General features: G+C 40.4%; 1 protein-coding gene and 1 pseudogene across 1 annotated transcript in view; both read right to left on the reverse strand.

The window, feature by feature from the left end:
* Window positions 1-20,963, reverse strand: part of LOC127444333 (teneurin-3) — a 103,835-nt gene that overhangs the window by 73,389 nt on the left and 9,483 nt on the right. The gene's annotated exons all lie outside the window — the stretch shown is intronic.
* Window positions 9,004-9,118, reverse strand: LOC127444466 (uncharacterized; annotated as a pseudogene).

The following is a 20,963-nucleotide window of genomic DNA, read 5'->3' on the forward strand; positions in this document are numbered from 1 at the left end:
ATGTCTGTTAGAGAGGCACCCCTGGCCAGGTCCCAGGAGACCGCTACACCTCTGGTAGAATGGGCTCGTAGCCCTACCGGGGGCCGCATGTCCTGGGCGTGATATGCCATAGCTATGGTGTCAATGAGCCAGTGGGCGATCCTTTGCTTGGAGACAGCGCTTCCTTTCCACTGTGCACCAAAGCAGACAAAGAGCTGCACAGAGATCCTAAAGCTCTGTGTGCGATCCAAATAGATGCATAAAGCGCGCACCGGACACAGCAACGACAGGGCTGGGTCTGCCTCCTCCTGAGACAGCGCTCGCAGGTTCACCACCTGGTCCCTAAAAGGGGTCGTGGGAACCTTGGGCACATAGCCTGGTCGGGGTCTCAAGATCACGTGAGAGTTGCCCAGACCGAACTCCAGGCATGTTTCGCTGACAGAGAAAGCTTGCAGGTCTCCTACCCTCTTGATGGAAGTGAGCGCAGTCAGGAGGGCAGTCTTCAAGGAGAGTGCCTTAAGCTCAGCTGACTGCAAAGGCTCAAAGGGGGCTCACTGTAGACCCTGAAGAACTACAGAGAGGTCCCATGAGGGAACGAGGCACGGTCTGGAGGGGTTCAGCCTCCTGGCACCTCTCAGGAACCTGATGATCAGGTCGTGCTTCCCTAAGGACTTACTGTCCACTGTGTCGTGGTGTGCTGCTACAGCAGCAATGTACTTTCAAGGTGGAAGGGGACATCTGCCCTTCCAACCTCTCCTGCAGGAAGGAAAGCACCGATCCGACTGCGCATCTCTGGGGGTCTTCTTGTCGGGAAGAACACCACTTAGTGAACAGATGCCATTTAAAAGCATACAGGCACCTCGTAGAGGGGGCCCTAGCCTGAGTGATCGTGTCTACCACCGCGGGTGGTAGACCGCTTAGGTCTTCCGCGTCCTGTCCAGGGGCCAGACATGGAGATTCCAGAGGTCTGGTTGCGGGTGCCAGATGGTGCCCCGTCCCTGAGAAAGAAGGACCTTCCTCAGGGGAATTTGCCAGGGGGGGCTGTCGCGAGGAGCATGAGGTCCAAGAACCACGTCTGGGTGGGCCAGTAGGGTGCTAGCAGGATGACCTGCTCCTCGTCCTCCCTGACCGTGCACAGAGTCTGTGCAAGTAGGCTCACTGGGGGAAATGCATATTTGCGTAGGCCAGGAGGCCAGATGTGCCTATGCCGAGAGGTGCCCCGGTCAGGGTGGTCTACCTGTGCCTGTCCGAATCGACTCCAAATCAGCTGGACCACCTGAAAGTGGAGTCTCCACTCTCCCCTGAGGGTAACCTGCCATGACAGCGTGTCCGCTGCAGTGTTGAGGTCGCCCGGGATGTGAGTGGTTCGCAGCAACTTGAAGTGCTGCTGACTCCAGAGTAGGAGACGGCGGGTGAGACATATGCTACCGTTGCTGTGTTGTCTGTCCGAACTAACATGTGCTTGCCCTGGATCAATGGCCGGAACCTCCGCAGGGCGAGCAGAATTGCCAACAACTTGAGGCAGTTGATGTGCCAACGCTGCCGCGGGCCCGTCCATAAGCCGGCGGCTGCATGCCAGTTGCAAACAGCGCCCCAGCCCGTTTTGGAGGTGTCTGTCATGACCACGACGCGCCTGGAGACCTGCTCTAGGGGAACACCTGCCTGTAGAAATGAGAGGTCAGTCCAAGAGACGGTGACAGACGGCGTGATGGCCACGCGATGTGTCCCGCAGGGCCATGCCCATCTCGGGACTCGAGTCTGAAGCCAGTGATGAAGCGGTCTCATATGCATCAACCCGAGCGGGGTGGCCACCGCTGAGAATGCCATATGCCCCAGGAGCCTCTGAAAGATTTTCAGTGGAACCGATGTTTACTGTTTGAACGCCTTCAAACAGATCAGCACTGACTGTGCATGCTCATTCGTGAGGCGCGCTGTCAATGAGACTGAGTCCAACTCCAAACCCGAGAAAATAGATGCTCTGAACCGGGAGAAGCTTGCTCTTTTCCCAGTTGACCCGAAGCCCTAGTCGGCTGAGGTGCGAGAGCACCAAGTCCCTGTGTGCACATAACATGTCCTGAGAGTGAACTAGGATTAGCCAATCATCGAAATAGTTAAGATTGCGAATGCCCACTTCCCTTAACGGGGCAAGAGCTGCCTCTGCGACCTTTGTGAAGACACGAGGGGACAAGGACAGGCCGAAAGGGAGGACCTTGTACTGATATGCCTGACCCTCGAATGCAACCCCAGGAAGGGTCTGTGTCTAGGTTTAATAGAGACGTGAAAGTCATATCCTTCAGGTCTACCGCCGCAAACCAATATTGATGCCGGACGCTCGCCAGAATGCGTTTTTGTGTCAGCATCTTGAACGGGAGTCTGTGTAAAGCCCGGTTCAGTACTCGCAGGTCCAAGATTGGACGCAACCCACCGCCTTTTTTCGGTACAATGAAGTAGGCGCTGTAAAACCCCTTCTTCATCTTGGCCGGAGAAACAGGTTCTATCACACCCTTCCGTAGGAGGATGGTGATCTCCACACGCAAGGTAGCAACGTTTTCGTCCTTCACCAAGGTGAAGTGGATACCACTGAACCTGGGCGGACACATGGTGAACTGAATCGCGTAGCCGAGTCGGATGGTCCGGACCAGCCATTGCGACGGATTGGAAAGCGCAAGCCACGCATCCAAGTTCCACACGAGGGGGACCAAAGGGACAACGTCGTCGGATGTACCGGCAGGTGGGGCCTTGCGGCAGGATGGAGCTCGAGGTGCCACACCATGAATCTAAGGACATCGAAGCATTTACCTGGCTCCTTGTGACCACCTAGGACGGGGGAGGAAGAGGCTTGTCCTTGCAACCCGTGGAGACTGTCACATCGGGGGCAGATGTGTGCCACAGCTGGGTGCGCAGGGGTGGGGAGACCGCCACTGGAGCACTAATCCTGCAAGGGAAAAAAGGTGGACGGTGGTCGTGATGACGACCATGCACACCGGGTATGTGACCCATGGAAGGAGGAAACCGCTCTTTTGCGGAAATTTTGGGTACCGCAGCCACTTGAGCATGCGGCAAAATCAAATGAAAAAGCAACAAAAGATTCTCCACACGGCCCTCCACCGGGGGATGGAGTGGTCTTCTTACCAGCTCCAAGGCAGTGGGTTTCGTCGACCCTGGAGCCAGTGCAGTCACCGCAGGGGGACGCCCTTGGCGACGAGCAGATGGGGTGTGGGATCTTGAGCTGCGCCGGGGCAGGATATGCCGGATAGTCTCCATCTGCTGCTTCACCGTCGAGAACTGCTGGGCAAAGTCCTCGACGGTGTCGCCGAATAGGCCAGCCTGGGAGATGGGGGAAGCAAGGAACCGTGTCTTGTCGGCCTCACCCATCTTGACCAGTTTGATGGCCTCAAACCCGTAGGTAGAAGGACTGAGGCGGGGAGCCGCTGGGGTGGCTTGCTTTCTCACGAAAGCAAGCCCCGACCGCAACGTTGCCATAGTCATGTTCTCGCAGTGAGAAAGACAGCGATCGTGATCGTCTGAAGTTGAGAGGTAACGACCGCAACCAGGAATAACACACAATCGGAAAGCATCTTTAAAAAGACGCATCTTTAAAAAGCCGTTCCGTGTGTGCCGCTCTTTTAGAGAAATATACTCTTTCAGGAAAATATACTCTCTTTTTTCTGCCGAAGCACCTAGGGGCGTTCTCTGCAGTGCACCATTGCAGAGGAGGGAGAAGCCGCTGAAATGCGCTGTCAGATCCAGCAGAGGTGATTGAACAGTCGTGAGAATTCAGCTCAGTGAGCATGACCGTTTGGCTCCGAAGAGAAAAAAACCTGAATGAGTGGTTGCATACCAGCTCCTTTTATACCCGTATGTCCGGGGGAGTGGCATGCAAATACCACTTGCCAATTTTCATTGGCCTTTTCTGAATATAGCAAAGGTGATTGGGGCTCCCAAGAGTGACCCCTAGTGTCACTACATCAACACAACGTTGAGTGAGTGACAGATAGGGAACAGCTAAATAATGCCACTGGCATATGGATAAAACTGTGTTATTTTTAATAAAACATATATACAAAAACAGTCTCAGAGCTGGTTAAAAACATTTATGGGCAGTGAATATTTTAATTTCACCCATCATGATGATACGGAAATAGAGACAGAAAGAAACAAACAAATAAACAAGGAAAGAGAGGAAGGTTAAGATTTGGAGAGGAGGCAAGATGGGTGAGGAAAACCTCACTCCAGAGGTTATGAAAGAGAGAGAAGTGCTAACACTATTCCCACCTTAGAGCTGCACATTTGGGGCACGCTGAAGTTGCTACTCAGGTCTGAGGAATCACTGGGGAATATTGTGTATCCGGTGCAGAGTATGTGAGTGGAGCGGCATGATTTTGCCTGGAGCGAGGAGCGTTTTTAAAAAAAATCGGAGCGTCATTGTTTTCGCTCGCTTCAAGAGCACTCCACTAATGCTCCATCATGAGCACAACACCTGTTAACGGGCCTTAATGCAATAATTCACCACATGTTAAAAAGCAGTTTTAAATAGTATTGGCATGAAGGAATTTCTGATATAACCATAAAGCACTTGGTAATATTCGACCTCCCGCATGAAGGTTACTTTCGCTTTCACTCTCTATATACTGTTCATGCTCCCTATTATTGAGGTAAGCTTGGGGTAAAGCTTGAGTTAACTACATGCTCGTGTCTCACCTCTTTATTCCTACATCAGCTGGCGTTTATTGAAAATTAATGACGGGACGGTGAAGGAGAATACGAGTGGGGAGGTGATTACCATGATCAAAGGTTCATTGTGAAATCCTAAAAGAAGTGTCCAGAAAACACAATGATAATTTGTTCACATGTGGAGAGAAAATCTAAAGGTCAGTAATACATATAGAGGCCTATATCTCTCTCCCCTATTAAATATTTTGAATAATCATATAATCATTCTAATCTAATGCATCGCAATCTTAACTGTATGCTATTATGTCCCGCATTAAATACCAATTGAACTTTTAATGACCTAAAACACCAACTGAACTAATCAATATGTTAATATTGCATAGTTTGACTTTGATCAATTGCCATCTAAATTTATTTTAGTGCCGTAGGCTAATTTATGCATTATACATTTGCAGATGAAGAAGCTCAGCAAATGCGAACAGCAAGAGGTAGATTTAAAATCTTAAAATTCTAAATCTAGTATTTCTAGAAGTGAACTCTGCATTAGACATATAGTGTTGATAGTCTTATCTAGTTTTGATTAAAAAAGTGAGAATGTAATTTTTTCGTTCACAGAATTATAGTGCAAGGTTAATTAAAAGAAGTGCAAGAGAAAATAATAGGCAATAATTAAGCAATAATACATAAGCCTAATAATGTTTTTTTTTTTTTTTTGGTAATTTATATTTTTAATTTAATGATTTTCTTTTTTTAATTATTATCATTTATTTATTAAATCCAGAGAATGTTGCAGACATGTTTCAAAAGTAATCTATAAAAATAATTTAATTTAGTTTGGGGCTAATGTTAGTGTTCCAAAGAAGCACATTGTAGCTTTTCTCCTAGTATTGTGTATTTATTTTCATTTAATACATCTTCTGCATGGAGGGTTGTGATATTTAAAAACATACTGAAATAACTTCACAGTGGAGAGGTAGTTAGGCACTAATTTAGCCATGGAGCGAACACTGAGCGGGGTGTCTCTAATCCAGGAGCGTGGAGTGAGCGAGGAGCGGGAAATGGACAACCTGGAGTGGTTCTGGAGCGGAGTGATTAAAGAATGCTTTGAGTGTGGAGGGGAAATTATTGCCACTCCACTCACATACTCTGATCCGGTGGGGTGTAAGAAACCACACTCAGGTGTGAGAAACAACAAGACAGGTGCTAGGACAATTAATCCTGTGTTTCGTAAAATGACATGCTTATCAATAAAAATAAATTATGAAAGGACTTGCTCGATGCAAAAAAACAAAAAAACATACCAACAAAGACCTACAAGTAAATGTTTGATTACTCTTTTTGTTTCATTAAATAGCACTCAAATTATGAGATTCTTGCAAACTTCATTTGGAGTTTTCAACTGAAAGAATAAATAGTTCAATGTAAGATCTAGACATCGCTTTACTTGTATTTGTAATAGATTTTATTTCCTTATATATTTGACATTCAGGACACCATTCTAATTCTATTAGATATTTCTCCACTGACACAAGCCAACTGCTCTCATTAAGTTTAAAACCAAAAAACAACAGGGCAGAAGTAAAAAGGGTGGTAGGCCGTGGAAATTAAATCAAAGTATTAAATGCCTCACATTTAAGTCACTTGCCAGCTATATATAAAAAAAAATAATAATAATAAAAATGTTGTTGTAACAGCTTGTATCTTTTGAGTTTTCCCAACTGGGCTTTTAGCGTTGGAAATGTCTAGCTGTTATAGGCTCAGTTATGTGTTTCAGTGGCACTTGTGCATTCCTGAATATCAATGTGGCTGTGAGAGCAGATTAGAGGCTGCCTCCCTCTCCAGCTCTTTAAATTAGTTAGATTTTCCCCCAGATGGTCAGATTAAATTACATAAATGCTGTCAACAAAGTCCTATTCTCCACTCTATTCATGCCATCTTTACTCAGGATCCCTCCCAGTCTCTTCTTTTATAATCTCTCTTTGCCCTCTCCTCTCCTCCACAGATTTAACCTATACCTAACCAATATATATATGGGTCATTGTCCTGCTGCATCACCTAAATTCTACTGAGCTTTAGCTGGTGCACAGCCACCCTGACATTATCCTGTAGGTTATCTTGATAAACTTGGGAATACATTATTCCCTCGATGATGGCAAGCGGTCCATGCCCCAAAGCAGCAAAGCAGCCCCAAATCATGATGCTCCCTCCACCGTACTTCACCGTCGGGATGATGTTTTCATGTTGGTATGCAGTGCCCTTTTTACGTCATACGTAGTGCTGCATGTTCTTCCAAATCAATTCAACCTTAGTTTCATCAGTCCACAAAACATTTTACAAGTAGCATTGTGGAGTGTCAAGGTGGTATTCAGCAAACTTCAGGCATGCAGCAATGCTTTTTTGTTGGAAAGCAGCGACTTCCTTCGTTATGTCCTGCCGTGGACACCATGCCTGTTTAATGTTTTCCATTTAGTAGACTCATGAATAGAGATGTTAACCACCTCCAATGACTCCTTCAAGTCTTTAGTTGTTGCTCTAGGGTTCTTTTTAACCTCACTGAGCATTTGCTGGTGTGCCCTTTAAGTCATCTTGGCTGGACAGCCACTTCTAGGAAGAGTAGCCAAAGTACTAAATAGTCTCCAATGAAAGACATTTTTCTAACTGCGGACAGATACATATCTAAGCTCTTTGAGATAAATTTTTAACCCTTTCCAGCTTTATGCAAAGCAACCATTTTTGATCGTAGGTCTTCTAAGCTCTCTTTTTGTGAGGCATGGTCCATGCCAGCAGGTGCTTCTTGTGAATAGCAAACTCAAAATGTTTGAGTGCTTTTAATAAGTTAAAGTAGCTCTAACCCACACCTCCAATATGGTTTCATTAATTGGATGTCAGGTTTGCCAACTCCTAACTCTAATTAGCATTTGTTGATGTCATTAGCCGAGGGATTCCCATACTTTTTCCAACCTACACTGTGATTTATTATTTTTTTCCTCCATGTAAGGAAACTGAAAATGTTGTGTTCCAAAAAAAGTTTAAAAAAAACAAAAAAAAACAAAAAAAGAAAATATAATATATATATATATATATAAAAAATAATAATAATAATAATAATAATAATAGTTATGGGTTTGGAACAACCTGAGTGTGATTAAATTATGACAGTTGTTTTTTTGTTTTTGTTTTTTTTGTGTGTGTGTGAACTATCACTTTGTGTGTACTGTACAGTACACTACAATGTCTCTGAAGGTGAAGGTGAATCACTATAAAACTCCTTGTGCTCCACATTGTGTGTCACTCTAAAATAAATCCTGGGCTTTGGAGGAACACCAGTGCCAATTATTACAATAACAATTGTTTATACAAACAAGAGTGTGCAATTATTTCACTTAATTACCTGCCTTAATCCGCATAAGATTGGAGATTGCAGATGTACCGCCAGTATTTTCTTCTGCATATCTGGATAAATGGCACATAACTAATGTGGGAAGGCTTTGTGCCTGTTACCATGCGTGCTCCAAAAATAAGAATTGGCAGAATAATGAGGGAATTTGTCAAAAGTAAAAAGTAAACAGGTCTGGCTGTTTGTGAAATAGGATAATGGAATTAGCGGCTAGGCATAAGGGGAAACAGAGATACGTTTTGGACATGAGATTTTTCAGGGGCCTGCTGCGAGATTTTGATCTCTCCCTCCCTCCCACACACACAAGCACATACACTTTCTGGCTTTTATCAACACAAAATGTCCATTCCTGCAAAGCTAAAGAGGCACAAAGAGTTTGAGTTCACAACTTGGTAGCTGTTCAGATCAGAGGAGTAAACTGCTTCAGACAGACTAAACAGAAGTGGAAGTGCTGGGTGGCCTGCTCAATTAAAACCCCAAAACGCCTGGGTGCGACTGTTGGCATTTCTCAAGCTGAAATAAACAACAAATGTTGCAAAACTAGCAGAAGAGAAAATTACACAATTTCCCTTCTTCACCAGGCAATATTTAAGAAACCATCTGGCCACCTTCTGAGGAGTGTGTGTATTTCAGGACACCTTCATTTCCACACATACAAGAGAGGATGGCATGAAGTTTGGTATCTTTTCCTCTAAATATGGTCAGCATACTTTGAAAAAGAAGCCTTTATTTCTGTCACACATTATACATTTGCACATATACAGTGAAATTCCTTTTTTTTTTTTCTCACATATGCCAGCTAAGCTGGGATCAGAGCGCAGGGTCAGCCATTATACGGCACCCCTTGAGCAGATAGGGTCAAGGGCCCAACAGTGGCATCTTGGCGGTGCTGGGGCCCCCGACCTTCTGTTTAGTAACACAGAGCCTTAACCGCTAAGCCACCACTGCCCCTAAGCTTACATCACCAGGTATTCCCAGGCGGTCTCCCAAGTACTAACCAGGCCCAACACTGCTTAGCTTCCGAGACCAGGTGAGCTCAGACTTGCTCAGGGTGGTATGGCCATAAGAAGATGGGCATACTCTAATACTGCTGGAGCAAAACGTTCTCATTTCTGATATGACTGCAGGGCTAAAACAAGTGATCAAAAAGTTCCTCCTAAACGATATATATATATATTTTTTTCACCTAACAAATAAAGAGAATGGAAGACATCCCTTATGTTTTCCCATTGAATCACATAACTTCTATCCCTCCTGTCCAAACAGATGGAGAACTCTATCTATAAGCTGTGAGCTCATATGGGTGGACTCTCCCTGGAGTTTCCAGCCAGACCAGAGGTAAATAATATCCTCTGTGCAATATAAATGCATACAAATGAGAACTGGTACACGGGTGCTTGTCGGCATTTATATCCAGAAGTAAAAGCTCTGGCAACAGAGAGCTGAAACTTTGTGAAATGTGCAGTGAGTTCAGATTGTAAACATGTTTGTTCTGCTATTGGGCCAACATAAGTGAACGAGAAAGGAAGGCAATTAATGGAGCTTCAGTAGAGGGAGGTTTTAAGGAGACTGTGAAAGACGAGGGCAGCGCTCAGCTAATTACCCTGATTTGCCTGCTTTAAAATAAAGTGTAGGGTTAGAGGTCAAATCCTATTCAGAAAAAAAAGAGGTATTTATGTTAAACAGCTTGAGAGGAGGGAAATAAATGTTGGCTCTCTGAAGTGTTTAAATAAGAATATTTCATTTTGTCATTTACTGTAGCCCCTCATATTAAATTAAAGCAAGTGGACCATTATTATTCAGCAGGATTGGATAAATACCCTTCAACAAATGATCATGGAGAGCATTGAGTTGTACTGAAAAAAATGCTGAATCAATTTGACTAACTATTCACAGTGACATTTCGCAAAATGAATAACCTCTAAATGCAGCAGCATTAAAATCTTGGCAAAAATTATTATCAAAATGATAAAAAAACAATAAAAAAAATAGGGCATATTGTCTAAGACACATCTCTTGTCTTCCTAAACAATGGAAGGACTGTTCATGCACACAGTTATTGGTTCCAGATGAGGAACTAGGATACAAACAAACAGAATGAAATAAGTTTTGCATTAGTGTCTGTCATGTTTCTCAAAGTTTGGATTTATGTTCAACATGGACTAAATAAATATAAGCAAAAAGCATTTGACCTACAATAAATGAATCAGATATATCACATTTTATCGAATATTTGAATATATCACATTTTAAAAATACAATATATTTACGTTCATATATTTATTTTTTGAATGCTTGGCATATTTGTATTTCAGCTGTTATACCCAAAATGAAGGAACTGTAAAAATTGAACTCAGTGTAGTCATTTGTGCAATAATAATTTTATTTAGTCTTTAGCTGTATTTGCTTTTTTTTTCCTCACTCAGATTTGACAGTGTCAATTAGTTGGGAGAGTGAAAAAAAAAAAAAAACTTTTTTAATTTCTTTTTTATTTTTTTTCTAAGCCTTTAAGCCTGTTGACAGCTGGCTAAATTAATTTGTATTTATGTGTTGAATTTATTACCCCGCTAAATGCAAGAGAGGAAGAAATATGTCATATTACAAGTCCACTTAATAACCAGATGTGACTTTTCAAACTTAGCACAGTCATGCATATAATTTTTTTTTTCTTTTGTTATTAACTTAATGAGACAGGCCACTGTAAAAACCACTGCATTAAAAACAACATTCTTTTGGCCAGTATGGTGAACGCAGCTATTGTTTTCAGCTTCTTAACAATTTTCATAAAAAAAATAAAAAAAGGTCTGAAGTTTGATATTCAAATAAAAAAATAGAGCATATTTAAGTAACTGTAATTTAATATAACTTTAATCTTTAAGCATAATCATACACACTTTATTTATTTATTTAATTTGATCTATTTATATGTGTGTATCACAAAACATTGGACAGTGTTACTAATTTTAATTTTGATGTTTTATTTGATGGAAACTATAATTTTCTCTTTTAACTTGTTTGATTGTCATCCCTAGTCAAAACTCGGGTATTCAATTTGCCTTGTTTGTACCTTGGCCAGAATCACTCTATTCATTTCAGTCTTGGAATCACTGACTATAGTTAAAAACACATATGATACATGCCTGATTGTGATTTTTCCAACTCAATAGTGTGTAAACATTTTGGGTGCAGTGAATAGTTCAGAAAGTGCATGTGTGGTAAAAGGGAATAAACGGATAGCAATGACAGGAACAAACATACCTAGACAGTCTTATCACATCTTCTCTTAAAATAATTTAGTAAAGGAGGTCAATTTTGCCTCCATGTCATAATCCCTAACCTCTTTAGACCCTAAGAACAGATATAGAGCAATCCAAGTACAGAAAGCCTAACCCGTCTGTGTGACCCAGACCCTGCAATGCCCACGGTGAAAAATCAACAGAGGGTTTCGGATGCCTGGGTGCACGCTGCAATGCTGCCTCTCAGTGGGGTTGTGGGGCTCATTAGTCATGCGGTGGCCACTTCTCACCAAACACAATTAAGATTTTTTGCTCTTCTGCAGCAGATGCTGATGAGACAGGCAGAGAGGAGGATTGGTTGAATGCCCCACGCTGCTCCGAGAGGGCCACTGCGATGGAGGGAAAAATTGAATTTTGATAATGGAGTAAATCCATTTGAGGGTCTTGGCAGGGATGGTGAACGAGCAGGAAGTGAAAGAAAGAGAGTGGGGATAATGGCCTTCCCTGAGTGAAAACTTGCTACGGTACAGTGCATGTCAGTCACCTCTGGAAAAGTCAAATGAGATTAGCAAAAACAAGTGAAAGTCTGAGCTGTGTTATCAGTGGTCTTTTTTTCAACAGGTGACACTGTTTTTTACAACACTAAAAGTGTTAAGCCAAGATACACATTGCACTTTATATATATTGCTTTCTGCAGTATGGCTTGGGTGTATTTGTCTTAAAGTTGCCTTATTCCAGAAAGGGAAGGAATAGTTCACATTAAAAAAAGGGGAAAAAAAGAAAATTATGACATTATTTACTCACCCTCATGTCATTCCAAACATGTATGCTGTTATTTTTCCCTGTGGAACAAAGTAAGAGATCTTTAAAGTGACTTTACACAGCTCTTACCACATACGTAACAACAGTTCATGATGACCCTGGCAGTCAAGCTTCAAAAAGGACACCAAACCACAATACAAGTATCAAAAAGGTCTATATGACTATGCCCATATGAGTCTATTTCCGTTTCTTTTTTTCTTTTTTTTTCTCTCCCAATTTGGAATGCTCAATTCCCAATGTGCTTTTAAGTCCTCGTGGTCGCGTAGTGATTCACCTCAGTCCGGGTGGCGGGTTGCCTCCGTGTCTGAGACCATCAACCCACGCGTCTTATCACGTGGCTTGTTGAGCGTGTTGCCACGGAGACATAGCACGTGAGGAGGCTTCACGCCATCCACTGCGGCAACCATGGTCAACTCACCATGCGCCCCACCGAGAACGAACCACATTATAGCGACCACGAGGAGGTTACCCCATGTGACTCTACCCTCCCTAGCAACCGGGCCAATTTGGTTGCTTAGGATACCTGGCTGGAGTCACTCAGCACGCCCTGGGATTCAAACTAGCGAACTCCAGGACTAGGGATTCGAACTAGCGCACTGTTTCCCAAGTCTTCTAGATGCGAGCTTCGTCAGGAAGTGATTACAATTTCGATAGAATATACGTAGCATGCAATTGGTATTGAATACTTTTATAGTGCTTCAATAGTGTTTTTTGGTATTTTTGGAGCTTGAAAGACTTGGTCACTATGAGCTGTCATTGTATGAAGAAAGCAATGTGAATATTCTTCAAAAAGTTGAATTGGGCTCGGAACGACATTGGGACATTGGGTGAATAACACATAATAATGAACTATTCCTTTAACAAGGGATGAAATCAATATAAAGCTTTTGCTCAATGGCTGCAGGTAACACTTAAAGGGAAGGTTCAACCAAATATAAACATTTTGTCATCATTTACACACCCTCATGTTGTTCTAAACCCATATGACTTTCTTTTTCTCTCTCTTCTTTTTCATGTAACACAAAAGGAAATGCTGGGCAAAATGCTTGCCTCAGACACCATTCATTTTCAATATGCATATTGTGAAAGTGAATGGTGACAGGCTAACATTCTGCGTAACATCTCCTTTTGTGTTCCATGAAAGAAAGAGACTCATATAGGCTTGGACATTTAGGGTGAATAAATGGTGACAAAACTTTCATTTTTGGGTGAACTATTCCTTTGAGTAAAGATAAACAGTCAACTACTTACAGTATATATAGCGTACTTGCAATTCTTGCTTCCAGAAATTAGGATAAGTGGTGACTCTTTTAGGACTGAATCAGCATGCTGATATGACAGACCGTCCCTTTAATTACTACTGTAGGAGCCCGAGTGGCAGGCCTGATTTTGTTCAAAATGTCAATGTGCCCACTTGGGAGAACGAAAGGGGGAAGGGAGAAAAAAAGCTAAATTGAGAACAAATGCAGAAATGTTGATGTCAACACTATTTTAAAGCACCGTGGGTCTCTGCCGCTGCGCAACAGACAGCAACATATATCACAGCATGCTGCTTTTGGTTTTCAACCAAAGGAGCTTCTTGATTCATTGTGAAAGAGCTACAGCGAGAGTGTGCGGTAAGAGAGAGAGAGACAGAATAAAAAAGAGAGAAGAATTGTTTGTGTTTCAAATTAAGCAATAAGATGTTTGCTAATACTTTTAATATGCGGATATAACTGTGCTATAGGGCAGCGGTTTCTTAGCCAGACACAGAACAGAGAAACACTGTCTCTCTCTATTTCACTCTCTTTGACACAATTACAATGCTACCACTAAAATAAAACAGACAGAGGAGGCAAACATTACCTCCAAGCCTCCAGCCAGGCTTTATGAGATGCATTTTTTTTTACTTTCCAGAATCAATGTTGTTTAGTGAAGTGGTTATTTTCTCTTGTTCAGTACAAGAGCCCATTTCCACCATTACTCTGGCAAGCACGAACACCTGTAGCTTACAAGCCGTCGCCATGTCAACAGCGAGAGAGAAAGAGGGAAAGAGAGATGTAGAAAATAAGAAGGGGGAGCAGAAGACTCCATTTCGTGGGCGAAGACCAGTCAAGCTCATGGGAGGGGCAGAAATGATGAAAGGCTGTTGAAAGCTCTTCAGGCTCTGTGAAGATATGTACTTTTCATAACGCACGGCATAGTCACCTAAACCACTCCTCTCGGGTGGTGGGTCTTGAAAAATATTCCAATAATACATGTTAAGTTTAAAAATTAAAATATGTATTTCAACAAAACCCTTGCCCAGGTGCAAGGAGCAGCATCTGGTTAACAAGCAAGGCAAGAGATGACAACAACTGATAAGGCAACAATGGTTACAAATCATGCATTGTGGTACGAGACTGTGCCAAAACGCATGACATGAACATAATCGGTCTTGTAAAACCCAACTGACATTCATGTGGGAAACTGAGATTCCTGGAGCTTTACTTGTCAAAAAGCTTGTCAGATCACAGGTGAGCTGTAATTATTGGTGGTCTGAGCAGCTTTGCCACTTTAAGATCCTGTGATTTCACTTCACAAAAGCAGTTTTCTTTCCTGAGTTGACATTTTCTTATTGAGACAGGAAGTTTTGTTAAGACATATCGAAGGGTTCAGAGGTAAATCACAACATTACAAACTTTGATGTGAAGCAGAGAAGTATTTGAAAATCAGATAAAAAAGATTTTGTAGTTAAAGGAATATTCCAGGTTCAATACAAGTTAAGCTCAATCGGCATCATTTGTGGCATAAAGTTGATTACCACAAAAAAATTATTGACTCGCCACTCCTTTTCTTTAAAGAAAAGAAAAAATCGAGGTTATGGTGAGGCACTTACAGTGGAAGTGAATGGGGCCACTTTTCTGAGGGTTTAAAGGCAGAAATATGAAGCTTATAATTTTATAAAAGCACTTACATAAATTCTTCTGTTAAAACTCATGTATTATTTGAGCTGTAAAGTTGTTTAAATCATAATTTTTACAGTCATTTTAGGGTTTGTGACATTACATCACCATGGCAACAAAGTTGTAAAATAGGCTATGAGTCACATAAGCGATTTTATCACACTAAAATCATGTTAGCATGCACATTGTTTATGTCTTGTGGCTATACTTTTGAAATAGAGAGTATTTTAACATTTACGGATTGGCCCCCATTCACTTCCATTGTAAATGCCTCAATTTATTTTTTTTTTTTTTTAAAGAAAGTCAAAATTATTTTTTTTGGTAAACAATACTATGCCACAAATGCTGTTGATTGAGCCAAACTTGTATTGAACCTGTAATGTTCCTTTAACGTCTTTTTTTTTAATGAGGAATGAACTATATTCATATAAAGCATTGCGAAAGACGTAATCAAATTATAAACGATAGAAAACTAGAAAACTATTGATTTAAAGTTGTTGATTACAAGGATAGTAATTTAGGTAATAATAAGTAATAAATAATAAGTAATTTGAGAGTGTAGGAACTAGGAAGACTGATTCGATTGGATAATTCACAGTGCATCATAGAAGTAGGCTGTCACTGTTGGGCTCTTTTACTGCGGTTTGTTCCCTGCAATTTTCTGATTGGTGGATCTTTCTCTTTAGGATGTACCAGAATTGTAGTTGATCCGCAGGAATTCCAGATTAAAAACATAAAAAAATAAAATTAAAAATACAAATTCAAATAATGAAATATCGTTAAAAATGTATTTGTCTATGGAGAAAATTAATGGAACTTGTACTTACAGAACCGTACTCTTGCGCTCTATAGGCTTTAGTTGCATTACAGTCATGAACCATGACTTGCTACTTGCTTGTCGGTTCTCATTCCATAGAGCATTTGATTGTACAAAAATATGTGTAGTGCAAATTGAGTCATCAATATTGTTGGTCAGTTCTCCCATAAGAGAAATATTGCAATATTTAAATGCATATATCTGATAAAAGTTAATTTTATCAATGTTTAGAAGTACACTAAGGAGTGTAAGCTAAAACACAAGGACTAAACACCACTAAAATCTAATTTTGATTTCATGGGGTCTTTCAGCTCAGGAAGCTGACTGTATCTAACTGCAGTCTAATATACATACAACGATAGCCGCTCTCATTTCAATGTCGTCCATCTTAATTACATTGAGATGCACTTAGTGCCATGCAAATGTGTCGCAAGCCAACTGACTCAATGTAGTACCTATTGTCCTTCACTCTTCACATGCTTGGGACTTTGTCATTAATGACAGTGAGCTGAGTGAGTTCAGCAGTCACTGAGCCCTGCAGATCAAATTATCTATACTTCACTGGTTAGTTATGGATGGATGGTGCTGAGAGCACCAGCAAAAACTCCAGCACCTCCTCTAAATCTTTAGGAAGTGAAGGTGGAAAACCAGCAGGGATGTTAGGTAAGGGATCTAAGCCTAAGTTTGAAAACTTGATGGATGACACAAAAAGGACTTTGTAAAACTCAGCCTGAACCTCCCTGTCTCTTTCACCCTAATCTTCATTTTAAATTATGATATACTAACAAGTTGGGGTTAGATTAAAGTAGCACCTGGCTGATCTACTAAAATGGCATTTATAAAAATGGTATTGACTGTATTTACAAAACATATTTACGACTCAAAATTCTGATTGGCTGAGTCAAATCCAAAGCTGTTGTAAAATAGCCATTTTACACACACCTGTGACCGCACATAAGCTGAATTCAATATCAGTGCACCAAGTGAATTATATTACTCGGTGGAACAATTGCTTATTCTGATGATTACATACAAGACAACTTCAGTGTCTTTTAACATATTCCTACACCTTTTCATCAATCAATTTCCCATGACTTCTCTATGTCCTTTCTAGACTTTCATGACTATAATAAAAATAAAAAAAAAAAATAAAAAAGATTGCTACCTGACATACAAATTATATATATATATATATATATATATATATATATATATATATATATATATATATATATATAGATTTCAATTTGTATGTCAGGTAGCAATCTTTTGAATGAATAGATTTAAACATACATATTGAAATCCACCCAGTAATTTCTATAAAATTTTATATATATATATATATATATATATATATATATATATATATATATATATATATATATATATATATATATATTATAGAAATTACTGGGTGGATTTCAATTTCAGTTTGAATGTCAGGTAGCAATCTTTTGAATTAATAAATTTAAACATACATATTAGTGTACAAATGTCTCCAATAAGATCTTTAAAGGGCAGTCTAATGGTATCAAACTGGCTTACAGGCAACTCTACTCTCTCACTCTCTTGCAAAGTGCAATTACTAGCTAATGAAATATTTAAGAGCAAAGCAAAACTACAACAATTTAGATTTATATTTACTATGGATTTTTCCATTACTTTTCAACATTTCACTTATTCAAGACAACATTTCCTGATATTTTCATGACCATGGGAACTCCTGGAATTTATCACAGGTAAAGATTTGTAGGCACTTGATGCAGATATTTTCTTAAAACATGCAGCTCGACATTACCCACATACACCTGATGTAACCTAGCACACATTGCCAGTAGAGTGAGCCATCACAGAGAGTGCATGCTTGGTCTAAACCATCTCCCAGCTGGCTGCGTGAGCTGGGCCCGTCTGGCTGGAAGCTACAAATTAATTAACAGTTTGCCATGAGAGCACAGAGCAAGTGTGTGTGGAGGGGGCGAAGTGTGTGACATTCAGCCAGGCCTGCTCACACACCCGGCAAGCTCTGGATCTCACGTCTCTACGCCCTCACCATCATCATCATGCCCTCACACTCTCACCCCTTCTGCTCGGTGACCGCTGCCAATCGCCTCCCAATTGGGACAGATAAGGATGCAGCGCTTTAGGAACATACTGCAAGAGTGAAAGAGCCATGACTCTAAATATTGAATTGGGACAGATGAGGATTAATGACAAAGACAGAATGGAACACATATGAAGCATCCATAGAAAAAGAAAAATGAATAAATGTGGAATTAGGACCAGGTACTACAGCTAAATTCTGCTTTGTACACAGAGTTTGGTTAGTTATAGGAGTGAAAAATGCATTCTACTACCAAATTCACCCCAGAAAAAATTCAGCTAGTGGCACCTGTAATTTCATTTTAAATCTGTGTAAATCTAAATGTGTGTGCAACCAAACGCACCAGATGTGTGTTGCTAGAAAATTACAGAAACAGAGGTGTGTCTTGATTCATTCAAAAATTGTAATACTGTCTCTTTCTCTTTTTTATTCCCACCAGCCCTGTGGTCTAGCGTCAATCTATAAATGACTGTCTAGAGAGAGAGAGAGAGAGAGAGAGAGAGAGAGAGAGAGAGAGAGAGAGAGAGAGAGAGAGAGAGAGAGAGAGAGAGAGAGAGAGAGAGATATATATAATTATTATTATCCTAACTTTGTTAACATGTAATTCTGGTTCTGTGCCCTCAACATCAACAAAAGTCTCATTTTATTCCACTAGGTGGCAGAAAGCACTAGAATATTTTTTTTTTCTCTATCACATTCCATCACAATATACAGATCTGAAACGTAGGTGGCGCTCTAACGCATTTTAGCCCTCACAGATGTGCTCGTACGTAGACATTTAGTCTAATTTTCAGTTCAAGCACCACCCTCGTTGTTTTCATTGAGTATATCGGCATCTGAGTGGTAGAAGCTCAATCTAGGTGTCATTAGAAAGCTGAGATCCTCCCCTTTGCAATGATATAAAACATTTTATCATCTATAGTCGAAAACATATTTTCTGATGATTTGTTTTGCATGCTTTTCCTTCTGGATGGCTTATTTTGTTCTGGACATCTAAGATATAACATTGGATTATTCAGCCAAGCAAGCTCATTGACAAGTAAACAATGGCAATTGTTTAGACAACTTCCTATGATAAAAGCAGAAATAAAGTTTTTAGCTATTTGGGGCTTACAGCAGCAGTTATCGGAGCATAAAAGAGACATCTGTATTTGATAACTTACAAATACTTTGTGATTCTTTTGAATATGTTTCGAACTGTGCTATTAGGGCAAATAAATGAACTGTAAAGTCACATTCCTGAGAGTGAGAGCTTTCATTTAATATATGACTTGTCCATTCATGTGCTATGTGAAGGACAAATTTTCAATGCGAGTGTTTTGAGGTCTTATTTTGTTATTTTAAGTACATAAATGCAGAAGTACATAAATGCTTTTCTATGAAAAGTTCAGATTCTAAGCTTTCAAATTATACATCATATGCCTGACTTATGTATACGGAGACTTGAACATTTCAAGCGTAAACTTTTTTCACAATATAGCATCCCCATTGGAGGCGTTAAGAGTTTAAGGGATTAAAAAGCCAAAGCCAAATCAAAAAACTGTTGGTATTCATGTTTTTTGTTAACTGCCGCAAGACAAAAAAAAAAAAAAAAAAAAAAAAACATTGCTATGCTTATCGCAATGTCAACTGTTGCAATTTCGGGAGTGACTTCTGTATTCTAGAAAAGAACAATAATTTAGGGGATTAAAAGGGGACACAGTTTTGCATCTATCCACTTTATCCTCTTTCAATTTTTTTTCTATGTAAATATATGCTAGACGGATGTCTTTGACTGTTGCACCATGTCTGACAGTTTTTTTCATAGTCTCGCACAGGAGATGCCCCGTTTTTTAGACTCTGTGTCAAATAAAAAAGAACTTCAACTGTTAAAAACGTGTCTCGAGACACCTGCTATCTGTTCTATTCATTGCACTTTGTCTTTAGTGCAAGAACGCATTCAGTCAAACGGCCCCTAACTCGTACGTTTAAATACAATTGTCACTCCCCAAAACTTAGCAGGGTGTGCGTGGCCCAGGTGTGGCTGGGTTCAAACATGTTCAATCTACCAACTTGTTATTTCTTAAGGAAGCTCTCTGCTCCAGTCATAAAAACTGATAACTGATGTTAAGAATGATGAAAAAAAAATAAATAAAATAAAATAAAAAAAATAATATATATATATATATATATATATATATATATATATATATATATATATATATACACACACACACACACACACACACACACACACACACATACTGTTAACAGTACATCTGCATTTGTTTTCAAGTAGTGACACAAGAATGCAAATTCATATTTTTCATACAATTTTGAAAGCAACTGTACTACTGTACATTTTGAGGTGGCAACTTCTTCAGCTAACATGTTTAAACCACTGTGTCCATAGCAACAAGCAAAAAAATATATATTTTCACTTTGAATTGGGGGCTAACTGGGTTAAAAAAAAAAAAATTTTTTTAAAAAAATAAATAAAAAGGTTTCAGCAAAATGACAGGAACTTTTTTAAACCATTCTGAATTTGCACATCAATAGGGAGACAAACTGAGAGTCCTCTCTTCCTCGTGTTATATATACAATAGAGAAAGCGGCAGTTCAGCTGTGACTGAAACCCGAGACACATGTGCTGCGAATCATCTCGGCTTAAGATGGTCCCCACTCTCCCCTCTCAAAATCTTCCGTAACACCCATTCTCATTAGAGGGATGGAAAAAACTTGGGGAACGGATCGATGTTTTCATTTTTCAAGTGCTTGTATCCATTAGATGGGTAAAATTCATCCATCAAACAAATTCCTTTCTGGTTAGGCCCTGTCGCTTTAACAAGTAGCAAGCTCAATGTGCAAGATGTATTGCTCTCCATTTCGCTAACCTTCATTATGTCTTTCATGTGTCTCTCACCCCCTCCTGCTATCTATCTCTCTCTCTCATGGAGGAAGGAAGAATCTGATTGGCCAGAGACACTACCTGCCATGTTCTGTACCATACAATGCAGCCAGTGAACCTCTCACG

Source organism: Myxocyprinus asiaticus, chromosome 7, assembly GCF_019703515.2.
Source record: "Myxocyprinus asiaticus isolate MX2 ecotype Aquarium Trade chromosome 7, UBuf_Myxa_2, whole genome shotgun sequence".
Classification (NCBI taxonomy): domain Eukaryota; kingdom Metazoa; phylum Chordata; class Actinopteri; order Cypriniformes; family Catostomidae; genus Myxocyprinus; species Myxocyprinus asiaticus.